The sequence below is a fragment of the Budorcas taxicolor genome, chromosome 6, assembly GCF_023091745.1.
Source record: "Budorcas taxicolor isolate Tak-1 chromosome 6, Takin1.1, whole genome shotgun sequence".
Lineage (NCBI taxonomy): Eukaryota > Metazoa > Chordata > Mammalia > Artiodactyla > Bovidae > Budorcas > Budorcas taxicolor.
The window spans coordinates 31,244,876-31,255,172 of record NC_068915.1 but is presented as its reverse complement, the minus strand read 5'-3'; the positions used below and the strand labels follow the sequence as shown (position 1 = coordinate 31,255,172).

At 37.8% G+C, this 10,297-nt stretch overlaps 1 pseudogene; it reads left to right on the top strand.

Moving 5' to 3' along the window:
- The first annotated feature begins 2,253 nt into the window (after positions 1-2,253).
- Positions 2,254-3,150, top strand: LOC128050011 (protein MAK16 homolog; annotated as a pseudogene).
- Positions 3,151-10,297: the final 7,147 nt, after the last annotated feature.

The window sequence follows — 10,297 nt, the reverse complement described above, 5'->3', positions numbered from 1 at the left end:
GAAGCACTGCATTTGTTAAGATAATAAAGTGTGAGGATGGAAACAAAAAAAATAAGGGAGATAAAATGCCTGATGAAAGGATTACCACCTCACTCAGTCTTGCCCATCAGAAAGTGAACTCGCTCAGTCGTGTCTGACTCTTTGTGACCCCATGGACGGTAGCCTACCAAGCTCCTCTGTCCATGGAATTTTCCAGGCAATAGTACTGGAGTGGCTATTTCCTTCTCCAGCGGATCTTCCTGACCCAGGGATTGAATCCAGGTATCCCGCATTGTAGACAGATGCTTTACCGTCTGAGCCACCAGGGAAGTAAGCAAATAAACAAACAAAAACTCAGCACAAATCTAACTCTATACGAACCTTACACAAACCCCTGGACCAAGCTTAGGAGGGAAGAAATGAAAAGGAAGAAAGAATTCAGCCTTGAAGCCTGGGAAAAGGCAACCTCAAACACAGCAAGTAAAAAAAAATAATGAAAAGGCAGAGAAATACTACACAAATGAAGGAACAAGTTAGAAACACAGAAGTCCAAATAAATGAAGAGGAAATAGGCAAACTACTTGAAAAAGAATTCAGAATAACGACCGTAAAGATGATCAAAAATCTTGAAAAGAAAATGGAGAAAATGCAAGAATTAACAAAGACCTAGAAGAATTAAAGAATAAACATACAGAGACAAACAACACAATAATTGAAATTATTAACACTCTAGAAGGAATCAATAGCAGAATATTTGAAACAGAAGAACACATCAGTGAGCTGGAAGATAGAACTGTGGAAATAACTTCTGAAGAGCAAAATAAAGTAAAAAGAATGAAAAGAACCGAGGACAGTCTCAGAGACCTCTGGGACAATATCAAACACACCAACATTCAAATTACAGGGGTCCCAGAAGAAGAAGAGAGAAAGAAAGGGTGTGAAAAAATTTTTGAAGAGATTATAGTTGAAAATTTCCCCAACATGGAAAAGGAAATAATCAATCAAGTCCAAGAGGCACAAAGAGTCCCATACAGAATGAACCCAAGGAGAAACATGCCAAGACACATACTAATCAAACTAACAAAGACAAAACACAGAGAAAGAATATTAAAAGCAGCAAGGGAGAAGCACCAAGTAACATACAAGGGAAACACCATATGCTTAGCAGCTGATCTTTTAGCAGAACTCTGCAGGCCAGAAGGGAATGGCAGGATATATTTAAAGTATTGAAAGGGAAACATCTACAAGATTATTGTACCCAGCAAGGATCTCATTCAAAATTGATGGATAAATAAAAAGCTTTTCAGACAAGCAAAAGTTAAGAGAATTCAGTACCACCAAACCAGCTTTACAATAAATGTTAAAGGGACTTATATAGTTAAGAAATACAAGAGAAGAAAAAGGATCTACAAAATCAACCCCAAACAATTAAGAAAATGGCAATAGGAACATATATATCAGTAATTATTTTAAATGTAAATGGAGTAAATGCTCCAACCAAAAGACACAGACTGATTGAATGGATACAAAAACAAGGCCTATATATGCTGTCTACAAGAAACTCACTTCAGACCTAAAGACACATATAGATTGAAAGTGAGAGGATGGAAAAATATATTTCATGCAAATTGGAAGCAAAAGAAAGCTGGAGTAGCAATCCTCACATCAGACAAAACAGACCTTAAAATAAAGAATATTATGAGAGATAAGGACACTACATAATGATCAAGAGATCAACCCAAGAGGAAGACATGACAATTGTAAATATCTAGGTACCCAACATAAGAGCACTTCAATTCATAAGACAAACACTAACAGACATTAAAGGAGAAATTGACAGTAACAGAGTAATAGTAGGAGACTTTAACACCCCAATCACACCAATGGGCAGATCATCAAAACAGAAAATTAATAAGGAAACACAAGTCTTAAATAATACATTAGATGAGATCTCATTGATATCTTTAGGACATTCCATCCAAATACAGAAGAATACACCTTCTCAAGTGCACATGGAACATTCTCCAGGATAGACCATATCCTGGGTCACAAATCAAACCTCATTAAATTTAAGAAAATTGAAATCATATAAAAGCATCTTCTCCTACCACAATGCTATGAGACAAGATATCAATTACAAGAAAAATACTGTAAGAAACACAAACACATGGAGATTAAACAACACATTTCTAAATAACCAACAGGGGATTCTCCAGAAGTAGCATGGCTGCTCCCCTCGATTGACCCGGCTCTACCTGGTGAACTGCTGACGAAATGCAGTCGGACGATGTTATCTGGGATATACTAGGAAACAAGCAATTTTGTTCCTTCAAAATAAGAACCATGACTCAGAGTTTCTGCAGAAATGAATATAGCCTGACTGGACTGTGTAATCAGTCATCCTGTCCCCTGACAAACAGTCAGTATGCCACTATCAAAGAAGAGAAAGGACAGTGCTACTTGTATATGAAGGTTATAGAATGAACAGCTTTCCCCAGGTGTCTCTGGGAACGGGTCCGGCTTCATAAAAACTGTAAGAAAGCACTGGAGCAAATAGATGAAAACCTAATTTACTGGCCCCGTTTCATTTGACACAAATGTAGGCAGAGATTCACCAAGATCACCTAGTACCTGATTCGAATTTGAAAACTTACACTTAAGCGACAGAGGAAACTTGTTCCTTTGAGTAAAAAGGTGAAGTGGAGGGAAAAACGAAGAGAGGAAAAGGCATTAATACCTGCTCAGCTTGACAATGCCATCGAAAAAGAGTTGCTGGAGAGACTGAAACAGGATACATATGGTGACATCTACAACTTCCCCATCCACACCTTCGACAAGGCCCTGGAAGAGCAGGAGTCAGAGAGTGACTCTTCAGATGCTGAGGAAAAAGATGATGAAGAAGATGAAGAAGATGTGGGCAAAAGAGAGTTTGTGGAAGATGATGAAGTGGATGAGAGTGACATAAGTGATTTTGAGGATACGGATAAACTGGACGCCATCAGTGATGAAGGTCAGGATGATAAATCCTCCAGTGAAGAAGAAGAAAAAGCCCTTGATGCCAAACACAAAGGCAAAACGCCTCTGAAAGGGCCTTTGAGGAGGCAAAGAGCCTACGTAGAGACAGAGTACCAGCAAGAGACAGAGCCCGTGGCCAAGGCCAGAACCACGTGACTTCCCTTCAGACATTTGTAAATAGGACTGAACATCTTCCTTTTTTACATCTTAAACACATAACACTTCTGGGTTTTGCTCTTCTTCTTGTTGTTTTTTTTTTTTAACACAATATTTGTGTTTTTAATATTTATGCTAGTTCTGTGGGGCAAGGAGGGAGTGGACAAAAGCCTAAATTGTGAATATTTTTATAGCATTGTTACATGACATGTGCTGAAGTAACAGCTTGAGCCCAAGAAGCATAAGGGGTGAGTCTGTGGGTATAAATATTTCTAAATTTAAGTGTTACCCACTCACCCCTGTTTCCTTGGCATCCTCCCCATTGCATGCCTCCCCCGCCCCTTTATTCAGAAATGTCCAGATTCCATTTGTTCATATTCTCCTTTCCCTACTTCTGTGGGAGTTAAAAAGAAGGAAAGAGAAGGTCGAAGTTATAATGTTTAGTATAAATATACCTTTTGCCTGAAATAATTCCATTGAAAACAACTGGAAGAGAAAGACAATCCTTTCCTCTTCAGGAAAGTAATACAAGTCTTAAGTTGCATCACAGGGAGCGCCTTCAGAAAGCTGTTGCACTCTTCGGATGCAGTTCCCCACCTGATTGTCTTCACAGCTGTGGGGGATTTTAGCCAGGAGACCCTGAAACGTGAAACCAAACAGGCTTGTTTTTTTTATTGTTACTTCACCTTGGTGGTTCTTTCTTGGTATCAGACTCAAAGAAGGAAAGAACTGATGACACTAGGGCAGCTCATGGTACTGGTGTAATGCTGGGAACTGGAAATGTCCTACTGGCTCACAAAGCAGCAGCTTTCTACCAGCCAACATGAAGCAGATTAGATATAGGGCTCGAAAACTGCTTGAGGTTAAAAAGCCAAGATGAATATAGTATCCCTCAATATATTTAGGATGTTAATTTCTTTTCATGCTGCCTATAACTTTAAATTGAAGATTTTCAGACAATGATTTATAAATTTTGTATACATGGACACACAGCTGTTATATGTGATGGCTTGGAAAAGTAAACTTCTGTGGACTATGAGACAAAAGGAAGAATTCCCACATGGATAAACAGAGTATGTGGAAAACATTGTTGCCTCTGAAAAAATAAATAAATAAATAAATAACCAACAGGTTAGTGAAGAAATCAAAAGAATTTGATTTTGAATTTGATTAGAATCAAAAAAATTTCTAAAAACAACTGACAATGAAAGCATGACAACTCAAAACCTATGGATGCAGCAAAAGCAGTTCTAAGAGGGAGGTTTATAGCAATACAATCCTACCTCAAGAAACAAGAAAAACATCGAATAGACAACTTAACTTTACACCTAAAGCAACTGGAAAAAGATAAACAACAAAAAAAAGATTAATAGAAGGAAAGAAATCATAAAGATCCAAGCAGAAGTAAATGAAAAAGAAAGAAACAATAGTAAAGATTAATGAAACTAAAAGTTGGTTCTTTGAAAAGATAAACAAAATTGACAAACCTTTAGCTAGATTCATCAAGAAAAATAGAGAGAAGGATCAAATCAACAAAATTAGAAATGAAAAAGGAGAGGTTACAACAGACAATGCAGAAATGCAAAGAATTATAAGAGAGTATTATGAACAACTATATGGCAATAAAATGGAGAAATAGACAGATTCTTAGGAAATTTCAGTCTTCCAAGACTGAACCAGGAAGAAATAGAAATTATGAATAACCCAATTATAAGCACTGAAATTGAATGTGTGATCAAAAATCTCCCCCAAAACAAAAGCCCAGGACAAGATGGCTTCACAGAAGAATTCTATCAAACATTTAGAGAAGAGCTAATGCCTATCCTTCTAAAGCTCTTTCATAAAATTGCCGAGGAAGGAACACTTCCAAACTCATTCTACAAGGCCACCATCACTCTGATACCAAAACCAGAGAAAGACAACACAAAAAAGAAAACTACAGGCCAATATCACTGATGAAAAAATCCTCAACAAAATTTTAGCAAACAGAATTCAGCAACACATCAAAAAGCTCATACACCATGATCAAGTTGGGTTTATTCTAGAAATGCAAGGATTCTTCAATGTACACAAATCAATCAATGTGATACACCATATTAACAAACTGAAAGATAAAAACCATATGATCATCTCAATAGATGCAGAAAAAACCTTTGACAAAGTTCAACAGCCATTTAGGATGAAAACTTCTCAAAAAATGGGCTTAGAAGGAACCCACCTCAACATAATAAAGGCTATTTATGATAAGCCTACAGCAAACATTATTCTCAATGGTGAAAGACTGAAAGCATTCCCCCTAAGATCAGGAGCAAGACAAGGGTGTCCACTTTCCACACTATTATTCAACATAGTTCTGGAAGTCTTAGCTATAGCAATCAAAGAAGCAAAAGAAATAAAAGGAATCCACATTAGAAAAGAAGAAGTAATTCTCTTCCTGTTTTCAGGTGACATGATGCTGTACATAGAAAACCCTAAAGATAGTTTCAGAAAATCACTAGAGCTAATCAGGGAATTTAGCAAAGTTGCAGGATTCAAAATCAATACACAGAAATCACTTTCATTTTAATATTCTAACAATGAAAAATCCAAAAGAGAAATTAAAGATTCAATCCCATTCACCATTGCAACACAAAGAATTAAATATTTAGGAATAAATTTACCTAAGGAGACAAGTTACAGCATCTGCCTGCAATGCGGGAGACCTGGGTTCGATCCCTAGGTCAGGAAGATCCCCTGGAGAAGGAAATGGCAACCCACTCCAGTTTTCTTGCCTGGAGAATCCCATGGATGGAGAAGCCTGGTGGGCTACAGTCCACAGGGTCACAAAGAGTCGGACATGACTGAGCGACTTCACTTCACTTCACTTCACCTTAAGAAGACAAAAGAACTGTACCCAGAAAATTATAAGACAATAATGAAAGAAATCAAAGACTACATAAACAAATGGAGAGATAGGTAGGAAGAATCAATATTGTGAAAATGACTATACTATCAAATGCAATTTACAGATTCAATGTGATCCCTATCAAATTACCAATGTCATTTTTCACAGAACTAGAACAAAAGATTTCACAATTCATATGGAAACACAAAAGACCCCGAATAGCCAAAGCAGTCTTAAGAAAGAAGAATGTGGCTGGAGGAATCAACTTTCCTGACTTCAGATTATACCACAAAGCTACAGGCATCAAGACAGTATGGTACTGGCACAAAATCAGAAATATAGGCCAATGGAACAAGAAAGAAAGCCCAGAAATAAACCCATACACCTATGGGCACCTTATTTTTGGCAAAGGAGGCAAGAATATACAATGGGGCAAAGATAGCCTCTTCAATAAATGGTGCTGAGAAAACTGGACAGCTACATGTAAAAGAATAAAATTAGAACACTTCCTAACACCAACATAAAGATAAACTCAAAATGGATTAAAGACCTAAATGTAAGACCAGAAACTATGAAACTCTTAGAGGAAAACATAGGCAGAACACTCGACATAAATCAAAGCAAGATCCTCTATGACCCACCTCCTAGAGTAACGGAAATAAAATAAACACGTGGGACCTGATTAAACTTAAAAGCTTTTTCACAGCAAAGGAAACTATAAGCAAGTTGAAAAGACAACCCTCAGAATGAGAGAAAATAAGCAAATGAAACAACTGACAAAGGATTAATTTCCAAAATATACAAGCAGCTCATACAACTCAATACCAGAAAAAAACAAACAACCGAATAAAAAGTGGGAGAAAGACCTAAACAGACATTTCTCCAAAGAAGACATACAGATGGTTAACAAATACATGAAAAGATGCTCAACATCACTTATTATTGGAGAAATGCAAACCAAAACTACAATGAGATTGACCTCACACTGGTCAGAATGGCCATCATCAAAAAGTCTACAAACAATAAATGCTGGAAAGAGTGTGCAGAAAAGGGAATGCTCTTACACTGTTGGTGGGAATGTAAACTGATACAGCCACTGTGGTAGACAGTATGGAGATTCCTTTAAAAACTAGGAATAAAACCACCATGTGACCCAGCAATCCCACTCCTAGGCATATACCCTGAGGAAACCAAAATTGAAAATGACACATGTATCCCTTGTTCACTGCAGCACTATTTACAATAGCTAGAACATGAAAGCAACCTAGATGTCCATTGACAGATGAATGGATAAAGAAGTTGTGGTACATATACACAGTGGAATATTACTCAGCCAGAAAAAGCAACACATTTGAGTCAGTTCTGATGAAGTGGATGACCCTAGAACTTATTATACAGAGTGAAGTGAGTCAGAAAGAGAAAGGCAAATATTGTATACTAACATTTATTTACGGAATCTATAAAAGGGTATTTACAGGGCAGCAATGGAGAAACAAACATATAGAATAGACTTATGGACATGGGGAGAGGGGAGGAGCAGGTGAGATGTATGGAAAGAGTAACATGGAAACTTACATTAACATATTTAAAACAGATAGCCAACCGGAATTTGTTGTATAGCTCAGGCAGCTCAAACAGGGGCTCTGTATCAATCTAGAGGGGTGGGATGGGGTGGGAGATGGGAGGGAAGTTCAAAAAGGGAGTGATATATGTATACCTATGGCTGATTCATGTTGAGGTTTGACAAAAAAACAAAATTCTGTAAAGCAATTATCCTTCAATAAAAAAATAAATTAAAAACAAGGCTTATGAAGCCAACCAAAAAAAAAATTTAAGTCACAGATCAAATATTAGTGTGACCCATCATTTTGCCATGAATTATAATAGTAATAATAATAAAGTATCTTTATAAAACAAAGCAGAGAGCATAGGTACAAGAGCTTAGGAACGAGAAGAGAAAAGTTGACTGAGTCCAGGAGTAAAATGGAAGAATGCCACAGGAATAAAGTAAAAACTGGAAGCATCACGAAAGAGAATAGGTACTGCTAAAATGTCAGTAAGGGATATAGTGGACCTAAGTGAGAAAATTAAATATGTAAAAAGTAAAAAGGATTACAAACAAGAAAAAGGAGAAACAAGAGAGAGAAGGGTAGGAAGGAAAAGGAGGAGGAGGAAGAGGAAGAAGCAGAGAAGAAATAGAGGAGAAGAAGAAGGGGAAGGAGAAGGAGGAGGGGAGGAACAAGGGGGGAAGAGAGGGGAGGGGAAGAAGTGGGGTAGAGAAGGGGAAGGGGTATGAGGAGAAGGAGGAAGAGAGAAAGGGAGAGCCAGACAATAAGATGGAGGAGAATAGGACTTTATCTACTGATTGAAAAAGCCTATCACACCTGAGGAGGAAAAGTATATAAACCAGTCAAACTGAGTTGTAGTATAATTCAGTTCTGTTCAGTTCAGTTCAGTGGCTCAGTCGTGTCTGACTCTTTGCGACCTCATGCACACCAGGCCTTCCTGTCCATCACCAACTCCCAGAGTTCACCCAAACTCATGTCCATTGAGTCGGTGATGCCATCCAGCCATCTCATCCTCTGTTGTCCCCTTCTCCTCCTGCCCCCAATCCCTCCCAGTATCAGAGTCTTTTCCAATGAGTCAACTCTTCGCATGACGTGGCCAAAGTATTGGAGTTTCAGCTTTAGCATCAGTCCTTCCAATGAACACCTAGGACTGATCTTCTTTAGGATGGACTGGTTGGACCTCCTTGCAGTCCAAGGGACTCTCAAGAGTCTTCTCCAACACCACAGTTCAAAAGCGTCAATTCTTCGGCGCTCAGCCTTCTTCACAGTCCAACTCTCACATCCATACACATCCACTGGAAAAACCATAGCGTTGACTAGACAGACCTTAGTTGGCAAAGTAATGTCTCCGCTTTTTAATATGCTATCTAGCTTGTTCATAACTTTCCTTCCAAGGAGTAAGCGTCTTTTAATTTCATGGCTGCAGTCACCACCTGCAGTGATTTTGGAGCCCAAAAAATAAAGTCTGACATTGTTTCCACTGTTTCCCCATCTATTTCCCATGAAGTGATGGGACCAGATGCCATGATCTTAGTTTTTTGAATGTTGAGCTTTAAGCCAACCTTCTCACTCTCCTCTTTCACTTTCATCAAGAGGCTTTTTAGTTCCTCTTCACTTTCTGCCATAAGGGTGGTGTCATCTGCATATCTGAGGTTATTGATATTTCTCCAGCAATCTTGATTCCAGCTTGTGCTTCTTCCAGCCCAGCATTTCTCATGATGTACTCTGCATATAAGTTAAATAAGCTATTATTAGACTTGGAATATAATGAAATATTTATATTAACATCCTAGCTATAACATCAACTTATACAATATTGTTTAAAAGAATGCATGGACAATAGGCATGAATTGGGACTAACCCACAAAAGTCAGTAAAGGAGAACAAATCAGACAGGTCTCCAAGTCAACACTGTCCATGAAAGAGTCATTGAGCACTGCCTACAGATCACTGAAAAAAAGACAATGCCACTTAATAAAAAATTATACCTGACCTTTATATCATCCAAGTATAAAAGTAAAACCAATTTGAAAAGGAAAAAGAATAGATTTAAGAATTTCATTCAAGTACAAGATGAAGGGGGAGAAGGAAATGGCAACCCACTCGAGTGTCCTTGCCTGGAGAATCCCATGGACAGAGGAACATGGCAGTCTGTGGGGTCGCAAGAGTTGGACACAAGTTAGCGACTAAACTACTACTACTAAAATTCACATTGGAGAAGGAAATTGCAACCCACTCCAGTGTTCTTGCCTGGAGAATCCCATGGACAGAAGAGCCTGGTGGGCTGCAGTCCATGGGGTCACAGAGAGTCAGACACGACTGAGTGACTAACACACACACAAGAGATGAAGGAAAACTGACAGTGAATATTAATCCTATATAACCATAGGACCAAGAGTAACACAAATGTTGGATTATGGTTATATTGTCAAGTGAGAATGGTGTAAACTTTGACAATATAGAAATGAAGATCTCTCATAAAAATTATAAAGTACACTGATATGCAACTAGGGTTTAAGGTATATCACTTAAACACAGAAAATAGTATATATTAAAAAAATACTTTCAAGTATATTTGCCTCTGGGTTTATATAGTAAAAGTTAAACACTAAGAAATATAATTAAGCAAAATGAATGCAAAACAAAAATGACTTAAAGAATCAGAAGGAAAAAGAAATACCTAATTTTGCTTATT